The sequence below is a fragment of the Ursus americanus genome, chromosome 35 (genome assembly GCF_024610735.1).
Source record: "Ursus americanus isolate L20-20 chromosome 35, mUrsAme1.1.p, whole genome shotgun sequence".
Taxonomy (NCBI): Eukaryota; Metazoa; Chordata; class Mammalia; order Carnivora; family Ursidae; genus Ursus; species Ursus americanus.
Window position 1 is genome coordinate 19,374,225 of NC_142161.1, and position 17,012 is coordinate 19,391,236.

Here is a 17,012-nt window from a genome sequence, read left to right on the forward strand (position 1 = left end):
TTGATTTTGAACAACAAATATACACAAGATCGCCTTTTACAGAATCTAGTTATAGTGTCATTGATTTACTTGAGATATCATATAGCAAGTTCTCCATGCTTTATAGAGTGTCCTGGGTTCCACTGATCTTGGCAAAAGCTCTCAGCCATCATTTCAAAGCCAGTATTTATATTGGAAGCTAACTAATTTATCATGAATTCTACATAAAATATCATCTGATAACATGTTCTACTTTTGAAATTGCGAAAGTATTCAATATTTCAGGGTAAGTTGTAATTCTCTCAATTTGGATTCCATTTGAATTATAGAACCCCAGAACAGAAATATGCTGATGACAAGAAACTTGTCCTCTAAATTGTACATATTTCTTAAATGCCCTAACCAAGGTGGGATCAAAGATAGTGAGAAACTTGCCTTGAAATATGATTGATCTCAACTTCAGGGCCTGGGATAATTATGTTAGCTTCTTGCAACTATTTCCTTAATAATCAAGAATTTAAATTTTTCATCATCTTGCCAGAACCAAAATTACTCTCCCTTGCTACATATACTATGTCTCAAAAAAAACTAGTGTTTAGAAAAACTACATTACTTATTCATTTTACATTTTTAATTTAGATTTGTGGTGCTCCTTGTTGCCTACATAAAGGTTAGCTATTATTATAATTGTTGACAGAAGAATTTGTGAGAACCACTAACAAAAATCAATCATTTTAATTAGAGTCCTATATTGAAACTCACAGGGGTGAATAGCAGTGACAAAATTTGTTAACCCTTTACTTCATTAAAGAAAGTACACGATATTTATGAATATTATTTCATTTACTCTTCATTTAACCATCTGTGGTCATTCTGTTTTCCTCTTTTGCAGGTGTGGTCATCTACTTTGACCAAAGCCACACAGGTATAATCTGAGCCTGGGCCATTGCCTCTTAACTATTATGTGTACTGCTGCCCAAATCTTAAAACCTATCATACCCTAATGAACACACGCACACACATACACACTCCATGCCCACCATCAACAGCAGCAACATCAGCATTGTCTTATTATCTTGTTGTCTAAGACTTGGCAAAATTTGAATTACAAATGTAAATTATAAAAACGTTTAGAAGTAATGAGACTTGAGAAGGCTTTAAGTAAGGAAGGAGGCTAAAAGTATTACTTTTAATCAATGTCATGTCAACAGGTATATGTAAAACAAGAAAAATTGTGAAATTATGATTAATGATATTGATAATAACTCTTATTGTCTATGAGTGACCAGTATGTGTAAGACACGTCACATGTACCATTGTCTTTAAGCTTTCAATTACCTCTCAGACATTTATTATCTCTAATAAGGATGATTGATTCAGAAAGGTAAAGTTAACTTGTTAAAAATAGCCAAGGTAGTTAATGGTAAAGTCATAATTAAATTAATTCCTATAAGAAAGGAGTTCTGTTCACCCAGTTATGTTGGCTTTCATTACAAACGTAGTAAGGGGATTTATTTAACGACTGAACTGTGTCAGATGACTACAGTAAAAATGGTGGGGATTAAAGAATTGACAAAAAAAATTCAAGATAGTCATTGTGATTTAGTTGAGCAGTGCATTTATATTTCTTTGATAATTTTTGTTAAATTAGCAAGTATTTTAGCTTGTTAATGATATGCAGTCTTTTCCATTACTAAGAAATGACAGAAGAAAGAAAGAAAGAAAGAAAGAAAGAAAGAAAGAAAGAAAGAAAGAAAGAAAGAAAGAAAGAAAGAAAAAAGAAAACGGGGAAAAAAGAAAAAAACAGAAGAAAGAACAAGAGAGGTAAGAAATGAAAATCTATTGCAAAGATGAGACAGATACATAAATACTAAAAGCAGATGTAAGGAAGTAAGAAATATGAGATTAAAGGAGTAAATATTGTATTGAAAGACTATTAGTTAATTTCCTTGTACCATATATATATTTCTTGCATGTGGTAGTGCTGTATTACTATAAAGGAGACTCAGAAGATAATGATTTCTCCTCTCCAAAGCCAAGTATAATGAAATGAGTGAAAATTAAAGAAAAGTGGACAGTGATGTAGGAAATGGGCTTCAGAGCCAGTGGCCAAAAAGAATTCTTGAGAGGTCTTCGGTGCAAAAAGGTGGTTTTACTAAAGCACGGGACAGGACCCGTGGGCAGAAAGAGCTGAACTGGGGTTGTTGGAGGGTGTCTGATTATATACTCTCAAGTTGGGAGGGGGTTAGGGACAGCACAAGCCTCCAAGGCATTTTGGAAGCAAGGTTTCCAGGATCCTGGGGGGGGGGGGGGGGGGGCTAGCTATTGTTAGGAAAGGTCATCTATTGCTATTTAGTAAAAAGGCGACCCTTCAGATATATATCAGTGGCCCATATGCATTGCCAAACTATACCTTGAGGGATAGAGAGATAAAGGAAGATTCCAAAGGAATTTTTATATGTTAAAGAAGACTTACAGAGTCAGTGGGGGGTGGGGGGTTGGCGCGATAATGTTAAACTAAGATTTGCCCTTAGCATTAACGTGGAGGCGACTGCGTTCCTCTAGGAACCTCACCCTCACCATTTCAAGGACTTGTCAATGAACTGTAAGTAGTATGGAAATTTAGGTGTTGGGTTTTTTTGTTGTTGTTTTTTTTTTTTTTTTGCTTTTGTTTCCCACTTCAGGCAATATGACAATTCCGAGATTATGGACAGGTTTCGATAATATTGTTGATAGTTATTATCCTTTATCAAATGCCTCAGATATGAAAGGTACATCATATATATCTTTCATTAGATGCGAAAGCGTTCTCTTCCTTTTGTCTTCTTTCTCTAACCACTTCATATTGAGGCAATTTGTGTCTTTTTCCTTGTCTGCTATTTGTTTTTTCTTTTGAGGAAAGACATAAAGAGATTAATGAAAAAGAAGAAAAGTTACTTTGTTTTCACATTTACTATGAGGTAACATATTGTAAGCTTGTTAGTGAAGGAAGGGTTTTGCATTTAAATTCTTATTTCTTGGGGCGCCTGGGTGGCGCAGTCATTAAGCGTCTGCCTTCGGCTCAGGGCGTGATCCCGGCGTTCTGGGATCGAGCCCCACATCAGGCTCCTCTGCTAGAAGACTGCTTCTCCCTCTTCCACTCCCCCTGCTTGTGTTCCCTCTCTCGCTGGCTGTCTCTCTCTCTGTCAAATAAATTAATTAATTAATTTAAAAAAAAAACTCTTATTTCTTACCTTCATGTTTAATACCGTTCTCTATTTACAGATTTCTTTAATGTCTTCATTGCCTTGTTGCTGGCAATCTCAACTTGATTTTTCTGTCTCTGCTCTAAGAGTGAAGTTCATCAGGGGCTGGTCACCAAGGCTCTTGGTCCTTATCACCTTTTCTTTCAGTGTCATAAGTATTGATAGGATGTCCCTGATACCACCTCCTCATACAAGGTCACAATTCAGGTGTCACCTTCCCAAATGACATCTCTGAAAATTGCTGGATTAGAAAAACAAGAAGAGTTCTGATTTATGGAAAATACGTGCTTTATGTACTGCCCGTACCAATTGAATCTCCTACAGATACCAGAAGAATTCAACTTCCTGATAGTTATAATTGGGTTTAAGTCACCTAAACAGAATCTGGATGATTATGTAAGAGCTGGAGGAGAGGCAAAGTGATTAGCTGGATGTAGCTAAGATGTCACAATGGCTTAACTTAAAGTTTAGTGAATGTTCTAAGTGATGTGGAAATGTTGAGGTTTGGAGCCTACGGCCAAGAAAGAATTCTTGAAACTTATCAGTGCAAAAAGGTGTTATTATTAAAGCACGGGGACAGGACCCATGGGCAGAAAGAGCTGCTGCCCCGGGGTTGTGAGGGGTGACTGATTCTATACTATGGAGTTGGGGGCATAAAGACAAGGGAGGTTTCCAGAAGGATTTTCATATGCTAAAGAAGACTCAACAGGATCCTGGAGGCCTGGCTATTACCAAGCTAAGCTTGTTTTTCCCTCTAGCAAAGCATTAACACTAAGATGTTGGGAGTTCCTGGAGGAATGTCTTCCTCTGCCTGCCTCAAGTTTTTGTCAATGGACTGCAGATTATAAGGAAATTTAATTTTATCTACATTTCTTCCTGCCTTTGTTCCCCCACATCATAAGCACTTTACTAGCATTCTTTCACATAATCATTGAAAATGCACTATGAGATAAGTAACATTTTTATACCTATTTGTTCCATGGGAAAAGAAACTGAGGCACAGAGAAATTAACTCTTCTAAGCTCCTACATTTAGTCACTTGTGGCACACAGGTTCTGGGGCAGGTCTTTCTTTCCTTTTTTTTTTTTTTTTTTTTTTAAGATTTTCTTTTTTTTTTTTTTTAAGTAATCTCTATCCCCAACGTGGAGTTCAAACTCAAAACCCCAAGATCAGGAGTTAGCTGAGCCATCCAGGGATTTCTAAGGCAGGTTTTTCTTTTTCTTTTCTTTTTTTTAAATGATTTTTTATTATATTGTGTTAGTCACCATACAGTACATCCCCGGATTCCGATGTAAAGTTCGATGCTTCATTAGTTGCGTATAACACCCAGTGCACCATGCAATACGGGCCCTCCTTACTACCCATCACCCGTCTATCCCATTCCCCCACCCCCCTCCCCTCTGAGGCCCTCAGTTTGTTTCTCATAGTCCATAGTCTCTCATGTTTCATTCCCCCTTCTGATTACCCCCCCCTTTCTTTATCCCTTTCTTCCCCTACTGATCATCCTAGTTCTTATGTTCCATAGATGAGAGAAATCATATGATAGTTGTCTTTCTCTGCTTGACTAATTTCATTTAGCATTATCTCCTCCAGTGCCGTCCATGTTGCTGCAAATGTTGAGAATTCGTTCTTTCTGATAGCTGAGTAATATTCCATTGTATATATGGACCACAGCTTCTTAATCCAGTCATCTGTTGAAGGGCATCTCAGCTCCTTCCACGATTTAGCTATTGTGGACAATGCTGCTATGACATTGGGGTGCATATGGCCCTTCTCTTCGCTACGTCTGTATCTTTGGGGCAAATACCCAGTAGTGCAATGGCTGGATCATAGGGTAGCTCAATTTTTAACTTTTTAAGGGACCTCCACACTGTTTTCCAGAGTGGCTGTACTAACTTGCATTCCCACCAACAATGTAGGAGGGATCCCCTTTCTCCACATCCTCTCCAACAATTGTTGTTTCTTGCCTTGTCTATTTTTGCCATTCTAACTGGCGTAAGGTGGTATCTCAGTGTGGTTTTGATTTGAATTTCCCTGATGGCTAATGATTTTGAACATTTTTTCATGTGTCTGTTAGCCATTTGTATGTCTTCATTGGAAAAGTGTCTGTTCATATCTTCTGCCCATTTTTTGATTTGTTTGTTTCTCGTGTATTGAGTTTGAGAAGTTCTTTGTAGATCTTGGATACCAGTCCTTTATCTGTAGTGTCCTTTGCAAATATATTCTCCCATTCCGTGGGCTGTAAGGCAGGTTTTTCTGATTCTAGAATTCACTACCATGCTTTCTATTCCCCCTGAGAAAAATACAATATTACCAGTTTTCTTTCCTTTAGCAGATGAATCCTTGAGGTTAATGATAATCAGTCTCTCTCCATATGACAACAGATAATTACTTTGTGTTTTGTAAAATTTTCATTGTGACCTCTTGATTTCGTCTTTAAAAAGAGAGCAGGAGAAAATGTCACATAAAATCTTGGTGATTATTTTCAAAGCTACTGTAAAACAAAAGTTAGAAAACAAAGGCTAAAAATACACAAAGAACAAGGCTGAGAAAGAGAATTGAGTAGAAATTAATTAGTTTCCATGTCTCTTCAGTCTTCTTGACAACATAGAAACCTATGATTTCACAGATCTTAGACTTTATTTTGTAATTCATAACTGATCTACACATTTACATAACTTATTTGGAAATTTTTTCTGACCTATTTAAAGACCAAAGGAGTCTTCTCAATGTGCATGGCAAGTTAATATTTTGAAACAGAGGAAAATGTTTCAAAATGAGACTGATGGAGCACGCAAACCCTGAGCAATGTACCAAGACAACAAACTTTGGAATTCTATTTACACTCATAATAATTAAAACAAAAGCTTTATATAAAATAACTTATTTATTATAAAAATCTCTGGGTGGCAGTTACTATTAATCTGATTTTACTAACAAGTATACTGAGATTTATATTGAGCAACTTGTATTTTACTTAAACAAAAATAAGCAGTAATTTAGGATGCAGAAAAGCTAAAAGCATAAGCTACGTTCCTAATTATTGACACACTTCTCCATCTTTTTCTTTACTATTATACTCTGAGGACAGAGTCCATGTATTCCACTTACTGTTACTACTGTATTAACAATGGCAATTTAAGTACCAAATATCGAATCATAGTTCAATATATATAGTCCCATTGTTGGATATACTGTACAGATACTTGAATTTCAAGAAATCTATTCAGATGTTTTTGCTCAATCTCAGAATATCTGTTGGAGTTTGTCTCATTGTGGTAGATCACTATACTCAGTAGGATGAAGATTTGTTTTTTATTTATGCTTATCAACACTTGTCCTGTTTGGGTCATTAACAGCTTTGGAGTAATACTTGCTTTGGTCCTGGGAAGATATTAAAAAGTATTTACTTTTTCTCCCTATTTAATTAACTCATTAAGGTGATGGATGTTAACCAACAATATAATGAACAGAAAGAACAAAAGCTAAACTTGGAGTAGAATAATGCCAGGTGTCATGTAATAGTATACTTTTGGGGAAAGATGAGGAAAGTAAGACAAACTGTTTTTTCTACTAACAATTTGATAAAACTCTTATTAAGAGAGTGATAACTGATGCTTATATAAACTTTTCTGTTAATATCTGTCAATAGATATTACTAGTACCCCTCGATTCTTTCTGTAGAACAATCTCATATGGCTGTGCCTTAGAATGACAGCTCATTAACTTGACAGAGATGTGTTCCTACCATCAAATTTTCTGCAAATTAATTCAGACATATTTTCACTCCTTTTTTTTCTCTTTAAGGACTATCCATAAGAAAAGTTTTCAACTATGAGTTTTAAAACGTTTTCTTATATGCCAAAATAAAAATAAAAGATATTTCTTATTGTTTGTGATCTTGACGTGCTTTTCCAGTGATTTCGTTGCTGTACTGTCTCCATTTTTTGTAAGTAAAATTGTCATATACAATGCATTTGTATGACCTAGAAATCAGGTAAGAAAACAGCAATCTCTATGACTATTCTGTAAACAGTGATAGGTCACTGATGATAGTCTAATCTGAGTGGTAAGAAAGGAAGATACATTTTGTTACATTTTTCATTGAAACCTGCCTTTTTTTCCTTTAGCCAATATCCTTGATGTGAGTTAATCTGAGCAAATTGGTGAACAATTTTTCCGAAATAGGTAAAGAACACTATTTGAAGATTATAAAGAATTTACTGTGTAGAATTGAAATCGCAAGTTATTACTCAAAGGAAGCTCTGAGTATCAAGTCTCAATGATTTATTCTCTCTATATATTTATAATTTCAAATCGGATTCAGTATTCTCAAAGAAGGGCATTATAAATAAAATAGTCAATCTCAAAAACAATTTATGATGATGAATAAATATTCAAGCTTAATTTATTTTGATGGATTTGATATAGCTGAAACAGAGGGAAATTAATTTCATGTTGCACTTTTATTCTAGAAATTATTTGTTCTTTATACTTGGATATCAGGTGAAGACCAACCACCAGGTCTCTGTTGCAGCTGCAACTGCAGCTGCTGCTTTAATAAGCTCAGAAAACACCATTTCCTCACCTTTTCCCTTTGCTCTGTTGAGTCTTAGATCCTAGTGCTTTGCCATGTGTGTAATGTTGAAAAACCCATGAGCCTAATTGACCTCCAAATTCCTACTGTATGAAAATAATCTACTTCTTTGTGGTTTTGATTTGCATTTCTCTAATTAGAGATGTTGAACAACCTTTTCATGTACCTGTTGCCTGTTTGTACCTCTTCTTTAGAGAAATGTCTATTCAAATCCGTTGCCCACTTTTTAATCAGATTTTTTTTTTTTTTTTTTTTGCGCTTGAGTTGCAGGAGTTCCTACAGTTAACAACATGGTGTCATGAACTTAAAAACTTAAGAGGATAAATCTCATGCTAAATATTCTTAACACAAACACACACACACACACACACAGGAAAGAACAGCAAGGGGACTTTTAGAGGTGGTGGATATGTTTATTATCCAGAGATATGTTGGTAAGAATAGAGTGACATATTAATGAAATAATCAGTTATATTCAGTAGCTTTATTGAGATTTGGGGAATTTTAATTTAAGATACATATTTTACCATATAGAAAATGAGCACTGTTTTATTATTATTTTTAACTTAACCACAGATGCAACTTTTCTATCACTGGTTGCTAAGCAAACAAATGATCCCAACTTTGTGGTATCTATCTGTGTCACTTCGACAATGTCTATGAAAACATGGAAATGTATAAACATGACATTTGTATTTCAGAAAATTTTTTCATGCTGAATGTGAATAGAAAAAAAGATGAATAAATTCACGGTATTGACTTAACATTTATATGACTAGGAAATGAGCATAACATTTTTCTTTCCTTCAGGCACAAAGTTGATATTCCCTCATGGCATTATTCTCTAGTCTTACAAAAGTTCTTGTGTGTGGCAAGAAGTCCTTTTCCTACTTGACTTTGCAGATTAATTGAACTATAGGTGTACAAATGCATTCGTGAATTTTATTTCCATCTTTTTTCAACTCTACATGCATATGCATATATATATCACACTGAATTAAAACATGTTAATATTATTTTATATTTTTCATTAATATGTTTTATGTGACATACAGGCAATCTAAAAAACTTCATAATCAGCAAGAAATAGGAGAATCCAACCTATACATTAATGATGGGTTTCTGAAAAAACATAAGCTAAATTTGAGCCTTATTTAGATAGAGTCCACAAGTAATTTTTAAAAATCTGTAATATCTTGAATAACTAAGAGATTTAATGCAAATTAAATGTCCCACAAAAATTCTCCTTGAGATTGTAAGTGTATTGTGTAATGGATTGACTATGTTTGTAGAGTTTGGTGAAGTTTCTTCGTAACTGTGCTTCTTCACTTGGGCAAGTAATTTAAGATTCATATTATCTTTGTGGAAAGCAAACAGTACAAAAAAAATTTTTTTTTAAAGAAAGGATTACTGGGATAAGCCAGTGATGGGTATTAAGGAGAGCACATATTGCATGGTGCACTGGGTGTTACATGCAAATAATGAATCATGGAACATTACATCAAAACCTAAGGATATACTGTATGGTGACTAACATAACATAATAAAAAATTATTATAAAAAAAGAAACAGCAAATAAATAAATAAAATAGAGAATCAGCATAACACCAACAACAAAAACTAACAATAGTAACAAAAGCCTTTAGAGATTTGTGGGAGTACTAGTCAGGGTTATCCAGAGAAGCAGAACCAATAGGATATGTATACAGACACACATATAAAGAGATGTATTATAAAGAACTGGCTTATTTAATTATGTATGGCTTAGGTAAATATGGAGGCTGTCAAGTCTAAAGATCTGTAATTGGCATTTTGAAGACCCTAGAGAGCAGATGGTGTAACTCCAGTCTGAAGACTGGCAGTCTTGAGACCAAGGAAGAGCTGTTGTTTCAGTTTGAGTCTGAAGGCAAAAAAAAAAAAAAATATTGCCCTAGCTAGACGGCAGTCAGGCATGAGGAATTCCCTTATACTCGAGAGATTGTCAGACTTTTTGCTTTATTCAGGCCTTCAACTGACTGAATAAGGCCCACACATTATGGATGGAAACCCACTTTGATCAGTCTATCAGTTTAAATGTTAATTTCATCCAGACATTTCACAGTAATACCCAGAATACTGTTTGATCAAATATTAGGACAACCCAGTAAGGTTGATACATAAAATTATCACAGTAGAGTTCATTAGAAATTATGTAGTTGTGAGGCCTTTCACAGTGTTTAACATATAGTAAATACTAAGTAGATGGCACATATTAATAATAGTAGTAATTAGTTGTAAAATTGCAACAATTCATTAAACATAGACCTTGCAATAGGTATGGGGTAGTGAGCATTGTATATTCTTTTTAGAATGGCTATGATTGAAATTAGTATGATAGTCTCAATTCTGCTTATATCACAGAGATCAAGGGCCAAAGCCATCCTACTTAATTCTCTAGGACTTTTCATTTCCAAGTAGATTCAAACAAAGCCACTCTGGGTCTTAGGGGATTATACTACAACTTTCTCATAGTTGATGTATGATCCCAGACATGTGCTAGGGACCCAACTGTTACATTTGGTCTCCAAATAACTAGTAAAGCCTGGACCACTGAGTAATAATTTATGGCATGACCTAAATTCAGGAGCTCACAGAGAGATGCTAAAAGGGTCCTTCCAAAGCAAATCTCTTTGCCAAGGCAGAGTGCCCAGTGTAAATTGATGCTGGTTGTATAATGTTGGAGGAGAATGAAATGACAAGCTTACCTTGGCGTATTTTTATGGAAGTATATGTTTTTTTGTTTTTCTCATCCTGAGGTTGGTCTTATTGGAGTTTGGCAGGAGATAACTGTTGACTTGGCCACTATGACTCCCAGCTGGAGTCTTTATATGCAAGATACAGGTTTATTTTCTTTAAGTGACTTCAAGAATTCAAACAGCCATAGCTAATTTGTGGAAAGTAGAGCAAGGTATGTTGAATCGATCCCATCTCATGAAATTGTAACAAAGTCAGTGATTATATTATGATGTGTGTTCTATTGTGCCTGGCCAAAAAAAAAGTATGTGGGTACAAAACCAGAATTCAGAATATAGAATTCTTGTAATTACACACATGTGAAATTTGAGGGTTTAGATTTAGCATTTTTCTACTCCTGAAAGAAATACCCACACAAATGTGGTATGTAATAAAATATATTTTTAATAGGTATAATGCAAAAACAGAACTTTTCACATAACGTATATTTATGTGACACAAATATGTAGCGGTCTTGTGAATAACATCAGTTTGTGAAGTCAAATTGATTTTGCATCTGAAAATATCAGATCACACCCTAGAGTATCTGAGGTATTCGCTGAAAATTACAGAAAAATCTCTGGAACTATTTTTTTAGCACATTCTGTTCCTCGCTGTAATCATCACCTAACTCTAATAAACTTCTTACTATAAGCAGATGCACTTATAAACTATACTCCCAAGAGATTCATCTCCTCTAAACTTTGATTTATAAATGCTGACGTAAATTAACTTGAGCTATCAGTCTCAGCATTTACATGAAATCTCCTCTCAGCTATAGGCCAGAGATTGGCATCCTGAAAGAAGTCTATGATCTCTATGCAGAGGATGATTTTGGAGAAGATGTTTCCAGAGTAAGCTGACATCACAATTACACACGCAACTGAAAGATCCAGGATGTCTAGGAATATTTTGATTAGAAACCTATGACTTTGAGAAATGGATTGCTCTGCTCATTCTAAGCCAACAAAGCAAAACTTATTACATGGGCCTGCGTGAAAACCCGAGGGAAATTTGATTTATGCTTATTTATAAATATGTGAATATTCTTGTCACTATTTCCAACCTTCTGTTTTCTAGTGCTATTAATAAAGCCCACTTCTCTTCTTTTCCTACTTTATCTTTAACCCTCCTTTTCTTGAGGTATACTCAAGTAGCCTAGAGTGAACACTCTTTCTGAAAAAACCATGCTAAGGAGTCAGTAACTTTAAGTACTTCATCTATTGGCTGTTTAAAATTCCTTCTTAATTTATTGTTGAAACAGGCATTTCAAAATCCACTTAAGAAATAATATCTGGATCTCAGATGATCCCCCTTTAGGAAGTCAAGGATTATTCCTCAGAATAATCCCAACATTGTTTTAGCCCACCAGAATCAAGGAAATACACAGATTTCCCTGGGTGGGATCGTAAGAAGGAAATTATCCTATAATAAGCTTTAAAGTGAAAAATTGCTCACACAAGCAAATGTCTCTCAGGAGAACTGAAGCATGATGCTGGTAATGATTGGAATTCAGAGGAGTGTCTTACTCTTTTGATCAACCTTAGAAAAATCATAACCATCTTGATAAAAAGACATTATGTTAAATTTTACTATTTTTAACTATATCACATTTGAAAACAATTAAACATATTCCTAGGTAGTGTCTCTGTCAGGGCCTAAAATTATTATGTAAAAATAATGGCTTTATTTGCCACATAAATAGTACACATATTATTTGAAGTACCTTTACTGGTTCATTTACTCTTCATTGAAGTATTGGTGTGTTTATAGCTTCAACAGGAATTAGTTTTCCTTTGTACCTGGATATAATTTTTTTTAAGTTTGTGGAGAATGTCACAACCATGAATATATTCCTTTTATTGAATATGACAAGCTACTACTATGGAAAAGGATCAATCCTTCAGATGTGGTCATATATGTGCCTAAAATGTCCCACCAGAGCCAGAATTTTTGTCCAGTATTTACTCTGTGGCTTAATTTGCTCCCAGTTCTAGTAACGTGACTCACATGAATAGACACGTGAGAAAAGACTGAGAGGAAGCATTGGATGCTTAATCTCTGTCCTCTAAACACAGAAGGTAATAGGGTAGTAAAACATTATTATTTCTGGGAAAATAGAAGTAATCAAAAATATAACTCTGATTTCTTATTTTAGGAATTTTCCTGACAAAAGTTAATTCTCTTACCTTAGCTCGTACACACCACTTGTGTTAGAACCAGACCAGGAGGTTTACGTATGTTAAACAATGCTTTTGTACTTATAAAGAGAGAGGGGAGTGGGGAGGAAAACAAACAAACAAACAAAAAAACAAGGCAAATAAATTCAAGCATACAAAATACAAAATTCCAGGTGCAAAGACTAAATGAAATATCCACCATAGAAATTGAATCACAGTGGGATTTTGTGGAATGAACTACTATTACACATAGCACCGTGGTTAAATATTAAAAACATTTCATTGACTAAAAAATCTAGCCGCAAAAGTATACATACTGACAATTCCATTTGTATGAATGGAAAAAACTCACCTACAATGATAAAAATAGTAAGTTCCACGGGCATGTGGGAACTTACTGAGATGAAGAAAATGTGCCATATCTTTATGGGAGTTTTGGTTGCAAGGATTTAAACATTTGTTTCAACTCATGGAGTGGTACAGTTAAGATATGTATACATATTAGTATGTGGATTTTTCCTTAAAAAATATTAACACTAATAGTTGAGAAGGAAACCGGGCTTTGTATTTTTTATTCCTTTGAAGGAGCATGCAATAATGAAATACAGTTTTAGGAGACAGGATGCTTAATTTTGATTCTTGGCTCAATCCTTTTCATTGTGGAATAATGGGAAAATTACTGACCCTTCCTAAGACTTATTTCCCTGTATTACAAAGTAGGAATATGCGTGGTACCAATGATGGAGTGTTGTGAGAATTAAATGCAACAATATGTCTGAAGCACTTGGTAGACTGTGATCATTGTTTAAATTTTCATTTCATGTACTCACAGAACACATATTCTGTACCTACAAAACTGATACTGCTCTGAAATGTTCCTCTTTGTTTTCTTCTCCCAAACTTCTTATTTCGTTGACCTGAAAAGGGAAAAGGCAGTTGATCTGACAACTTAATTCGAATTTTCTTCCTTATTTTGAGAAGAGGCTGCCACTCATGGAAAGATATGGGCACAGTAAACAAAGAGACAAAATAATTGCTGAGCACAAGAGCCTAACCTGTGCTACTTTGTAATGATCAGCTCTTCCTTCCCTTAGCTGTAATCACTTACAGAGAGAAGTTGTGGGAAGATAGTTACTTTTATCCTGTAACATGTAATCAGATAGTTTAGTTGTGCATATTGTCAAGTGCTATAACATTGACCTCTTTCTCTTCAACAGAGCCTGTTGCCTTCCTTTGCTATCTTGCCTCACCTTTCAGTCTCCCCACCAGCAGCATCGCAAGGAAATTCTTTCTGGACTCCCTTTTGTCTGTCCACACCCTTCTGTTTCTTCAAGGCCACGAGCAAACTCCATTTGCTCCATAAGTTTCTCTCTGGGTATTGTAGCTAACTTCAATATTTCCTTTTTGAGCTTTGTTCGAAATTACAATATAACACCTCACTGTATTTTTTTATTTATTTCAAGAGTCATCTCTTCCCACTTTCAAATCATAAGCACCCAAAGAATAGAGACACCAAAAGCAGCACATTCTTTAGAAATAAACACAAAGATACGCTTTTAGATTATGAAATGGACCTGAAAGAATATCTGGTTAAGCTACTTGGCTTTTTAGACAAAGAAGGTAAGGTCTTGGAAAGCCTGAGGGACCTGTAAAAAGTTCTCAAAAAAGGAGAACATTATTTGCTTGAATGAAGAGAACTTGGCATCATGGTTGCAAATCTTTTTTTTTTTTTTTAAGATTTTATTTATTCATTTGACAGAGATAGAGACAGCCAGCGAGAGAGGGAACACAAGCAGGGGGAGTGGGAGAGGAAGAAGCAGGCTTATAGTGGAAGAGCCTGATGTGGGGCTCGATCCCATAACGCCGGGATCACGCCCTGAGCCGAAGGCAGGCGCTTAACTGCTGTGCCACCCAGGCGCCCCCATGGTTGCAAATCTTAATCTGCCACATGTTCAGCTTGTCATCGTGGGCAAGTTTATTCAAGTTGCTTCCCCATCTGTAAAATTTTGTCACCTTTTTCTCTGATAAAATTTGATCTTATAAAAGGAGTATTTTGGAGAGTTTTTTTTTCAAGTATAACGAACATTCAGTGCTATATTAGCTTCAGGTGCACAATATAATGATTCAGCAATTCTGTACATTTTTCAGTGCTCATTATGAGAAGTGTAGTCTTAATCCCCTTTATCTGTTTCACCCACCCCCCACTCACCTCCGCTCTGGCAACTACCAGTTTATTCTCTGTTTTTCTTTCTGTTTTTTGTTTGTCTTTTTTTTTCTTTGTTCATTTGTTCGGTTTCTTAACATAAGTGAAATTATATGGTATTTGTTTTTCTCTGAGTGACTTATTTCATAAGTGAAATTACACCCTCTAGGTCTGTTGTTGCAAATGGCAAGATTTCATTCTTTTTTATGGTGAGTAATATTCCATTATATATATAGATAAAGATATAGATATAGATATAGATATAGATATAGATCACATCTTTACCCATTCATCTATCAGTGGACACTTGGGTTGCTTCCATATCTTGGCTATTGTAAATAATGCTGCAGTAAACAGAGGGGTGCATATATCTTTTTGAATTAGTGTTTTCATTTTCTTTGGGTAAATATCAACTTATGGAATTACTAGATCATATGACAATTTTGTTTTTAATTTCTTGTGGAATCTCTGTACTATTTTCCACAGTTGCTGCACTAATTTTCATTTCCATCAGCAGTACATGAAGCTCTTTTTTCCCCCACATCCTCGCCAGCACTTGTTATTTCTTGTGTTTTTGTTTTAGCCATTCTGAATGGTGTAAAGCAATATCTCATTGTAGTTTTGTTTTGCGTTTCCCTGATGATTAATGATGTTTAGCATCTTTTCATGCGTCTGTTGGCAATCTGTGTCTTCTTTGGAATAATGTCTATTCAAGTTCTCTGCCCATTTTTTAATTGGATTGTTTGGTTGGCTTGGTGGTAAGTTGTATAAGTTCTTTATATATTTTGGACATTAACCCCATATCAGATATATCATTTGAAAATATCTTCTTCCATTCAGTAGGTTTCATTTTTGTTTTGTTGATATTTTCCCTTACTATGCAAAAGTTTTTTATTTTGGTATAGTTCCAATGGTTTAATTTTGCTTCTGTTTCCCTTGCCAGAAGAGACATATCTAGAGAAGTGTTTCTATGTCAAAGAAATTACTGCCTATATTTTCTTCTAGGAATTGTATGGGTTCAGGTCTCATATTTAGGTATATAATCCATTCTGAGTTTATTTTTTTTGTTTGGTGTAAGAAAGTGTTTCCAGTTTCATCCTTTAGATTTCCTCACACTATTTGTTGAAGATACTGTCTTTTTCCCACTGTATATTCTTGCCTCCTTTGTTGTAGGTTAATTGATTATAATCATATGGGTTTATTTCTCAACTCTCTATTCTGTTCCATTGATTTGTGTGTCTATTTTCTGTGCCAGTGCTATACTGTTTGGATCACTACCGCTTTGTAATATAACTTGAAGTCTGGGATTATGGTACTTCCAGTTTTGTTTTTTCTTTTTCAGTGGCTACGTGGGGTCTTTTTTCATTCCATACAAATTCTAGGATTGTTTGTTCCAGCTCTGTGAAAAATGTTGTTGGCATTTTGATAGGGATTGTATTGAATCTGTGGATGGCTTTGGATAGTATGGCCATTTTAACAATATTAGTTCTTCCAATCTATGGAATGGAATGTCTTTTCATCTGTTTGTATCATCTTGAACTTCTTTCATCAGTGCTTTATAGTTGTCAGAGTACAGATCTTCCACCTCCTTGGTTGAGTTTATTCCTAGATATTTTATTCTCTTTGGTGCAGCTGTAAATGGGATTATTTCTTAAATTCTCTTTCTGCTACTTCATTGTTCGCGTATAGAAATACAACTGAAAAGATGGATCTTAAATGAGCATTTGCTAATTTACTATTTTGCATTCTATTTATTCATTAAATCAAGGAAGTTCTAAGAAAATCAAGGAAGTTATGTAATATCTTATTTATGCTAATATTTTTCTCCATAATCACATATCAATCTGCTTATTTTGATATTTTTCCATAATGAATGCCATTATTTAATATAGAAATGATAGCAGAAATTTATCCATTGTCATATCTAATTAAACCATAATATGAGACCAATCTTAATTAAAATTTATGTAAAATTTATATATATGTGTGTGTGTATGAAGCCAATATTTTGTAAAGCATATATATATATATATATA

The 17,012-nt window shown here is 34.7% G+C and overlaps 1 long non-coding RNA gene across 2 annotated transcripts in view; it reads left to right on the forward strand.

Moving 5' to 3' along the window:
- The first annotated feature begins 243 nt into the window (after window positions 1-243).
- The window catches only part of LOC148107124 (uncharacterized), a 48,111-nt gene continuing 31,342 nt past the window's right edge, over window positions 244-17,012 (forward strand). For both annotated transcript variants that reach the window (XR_015723032.1, XR_015723033.1), the window contains exons 1-2: window positions 244-904; window positions 1,678-1,803. This is a non-coding gene — a long non-coding RNA (uncharacterized LOC148107124). The remainder of the gene's footprint in view (window positions 905-1,677; window positions 1,804-17,012) is intronic.